Consider the following 2,934-nt stretch of genomic DNA (forward strand, 5'->3'; position numbering starts at 1 on the left):
CTTCACTCCACACGACTGCTGTGAATTAGTGTCTGGCCACAGATCCAAGATTATAAGACTATTCTTTGACATAATCTTGCTTTAAATAAACGAAAGAAACCATATGAATATAGAAAAATGTAACATTTATTTCACAAGCATTTCTTTATTCATCAATGACCAACTCTAGATTTTTTAAAAAATTGGTATGGTAAAACCTCATATGGGGCATTTCAAACACAGTCCATCTATGAAATAATAATAATAATAATAATAATAATAATAATTATTATTATTATTATTATCGTTATCATTATTATTATTATTATTATTATTATTATTATTATTATTATTATTATTATCATTATTATTATTATTATTATTATTATTATTATTATTACGATTATTATTATTATTATTATTATTATTATTATTATTATTATTATTATCAGAATCTTAAATTTATTATTATTTTTTTTTGCGAGCTAAGTATTGACACATCTTTTGTAAAACACCTTATGCGCTTCCTTTTGTTTCGTAATAGCGTTCCTTCAACGAATGCAGCGCATTATCATAATAAGCAAATAAACAATCAGCTGACCATCTTCTCTTCAAGAATCCAGGCGATGCAAAATAGTCTCTGTGCAGAATACGGACACAAAATTATACAAAAAGGATACAAAAAAAAAACGACATGTGTGCGCGGGGGGTGGGGGTGGATTAAAGACAGCATGTGACTTTTGTTTTTGTTATTAAGCATTTTACGGCACTTGCAACACATTAAGGTCATATCAGCGCCAGTAAAAACACAGAAAATGGAATTGTAAAAAGTTCTAGAATTACAATTAAAGCACCCAAGAAAAGGTTGTTGTTTGTTTTTAAGGGTTTTACGGCGCTTGCAACACATTGAGGATATATCAGCGCCAGTAATAAGGAAGAAAATGGGATAGTAACAATTTCTAGAATTACAATTAAAGCACCCAAGAAAAGGTAAGACAAAGGGAAATTGCTTCAAATAAGAAACAGGTGTAGATTCCAAGAGCATACTATCAATGTACTGAGTTTGAGATCACTAAAAGTCTCATTCAGACACAAGCACAGGTCCCCACTAAAAGGAATACACTCAAATGTTTTACAAATCGTATATAATATAAAGAAAACATAATACAATGCATAACAGAGAGATGATTTACAAGGAATAGATAGAATGCGCTTGGCCAAGGAGTTCACAACATTGCCATCCGGAAGTATAACCGACCAACACACAAACTCTGTGTAACCATGAACTTTTATAGTCTGGTTAATACAGTTTAGTGAGAACAACTCACAAACGCGGATGGCAAAAACAATAACAAAGGCCTGAGTGACGTCATCTTCGAACTATCTATACATTTGACTCTCAGCTAGAGTATCAGGCCAGGGCCTGGACAAAACCAAGTAATCTCATTCCAAGACAATGACAGAGAGTGAGTTGAAAGACAGATATAAGGGGATAGAAGACACAGTAAGTGCCTCCCTGCCCACTATGGGAGGCCAGGAACCCCACCCAACATGTGACTTTTCTGGACGACAAAAGAGGTCAAGGGCTCCAATCAATGTATACTTATTTTCAGGTCTGATAACCTAAATTGTTATGGTGTCATTGTTGTAATAGAAATACTCTCAAACCAACGCAAAATATTCTCCATATTACAACAACGTTAAAAAGAGCCCGTAATTGAGTCCAGTTATCAGACTTGCAAATATGTTTGCATCAGCTCTCGACCATAAATGGTTAATGTATTGTGTTTTGTTTTGCTTGTTTTTAAAGATTTTACAGCGCTTGCAACACATTTAGGTTATATCAGCGCTAGTAAAAATGAATAAAATGGGATAGTAAAAAGTTCTAGAATTACAATTAAAGCACCCAAGAAAAGGTAAGCAAAGAGGAATTGGTTCAAATAGGAAACAAAGGTCGATTCAAAGAGCACATTATCAAAGTACTTAGTTTGAGATCACCTAAAAGTCTCATTCAGACAGAAGCACAGGTCCCCACTAAGAGGAATATACTCAAGTGTTGTACATAGATATAAGTATCATGACAAAAAATATAATTTGCATATCACAATGCTATATTATTTTTAAAATAAATTTCCCCATTAATTATATCCACTTTTGCATTCAAATTTTATATCATATGAATGTGACCTGTCGTCCTTAAACGGTGTTATGTCGGGCTGAGCCAGGTGACAAAAATGGATGTCCAAGTAAAAGATGATCAGACTGCAGACCTGCCCATCTATCATTATCATTAGTCTGACAAGGTGGTTTTTTGAAAATAATATACCCAAATTTTGCAAGCTCAAAACAGCAAAATTTGCACCAAAAAAAATTTACAAAAATCTGTGATTCATTTTCCTAAAAACCCATAATTAGTTAATGAAAGAAAAAGGTATTTGTTTTTAAGGGTTTCACGGCGCTTGCAACAAATGTAAGGTCATATCAGCAGCACCAGTAAAAAGGAAGAAAAAGAAACTACTCTTGATTAATTATCTCTCACGTTCTATACGAGCTATCAAATTAAATGAAAAAAAAAAAAAATTGTCCTCTTTTTCGTCTCTTTTCTTTTTTTTTCTTTTGCAAAATCTCGAAAATTTGCAAACATTTCCAAAACGTTGCAAATTTTGCGGCTGCAATGCAAATCAGTGATATTTTGCAATTTTTTTGCAGGCTCATTGCAGCTGCAAGTGATGCAAAAAAACCAAACTGCCATGCCAGATTAGTCCTTAAAAGACATTAGGCCCATGGAGCTGTTTGTTTTGTTTTTAAGGGTTTTACGGAGCTTGCAACACATTTAGGTCACTCCGGCGCCAGTAAAAAGGACGAAAATTGGATAGTAAAAAGTTCTAGAATTACAATAAAAGCATCCAAGAAAAAGTAAGACAAAGGGGAATTGGTTCAAATTGGAAACATGTA

General features: G+C 33.2%; 1 protein-coding gene across 1 annotated transcript in view; it reads right to left on the minus strand.

The window, feature by feature from the left end:
- Positions 1-440: 440 nt before the first annotated feature.
- Positions 441-2,934, minus strand: part of LOC144972423 (uncharacterized) — a 31,698-nt gene continuing 29,204 nt past the window's right edge. The window contains exon 15 of the mRNA XM_078913588.1: positions 441-2,934. This exon is cut by the window's right edge and continues 2,325 nt beyond it. The gene's annotated coding sequence lies outside the window, so the exon portion shown is untranslated.

This window comes from Berghia stephanieae, chromosome 5, assembly GCF_034508935.2.
Source record: "Berghia stephanieae isolate SIO BIC M18660-M18661 chromosome 5, UCSD_Bste_1.3, whole genome shotgun sequence".
In the NCBI taxonomy this organism is placed as follows: domain Eukaryota; kingdom Metazoa; phylum Mollusca; class Gastropoda; order Nudibranchia; family Aeolidiidae; genus Berghia; species Berghia stephanieae.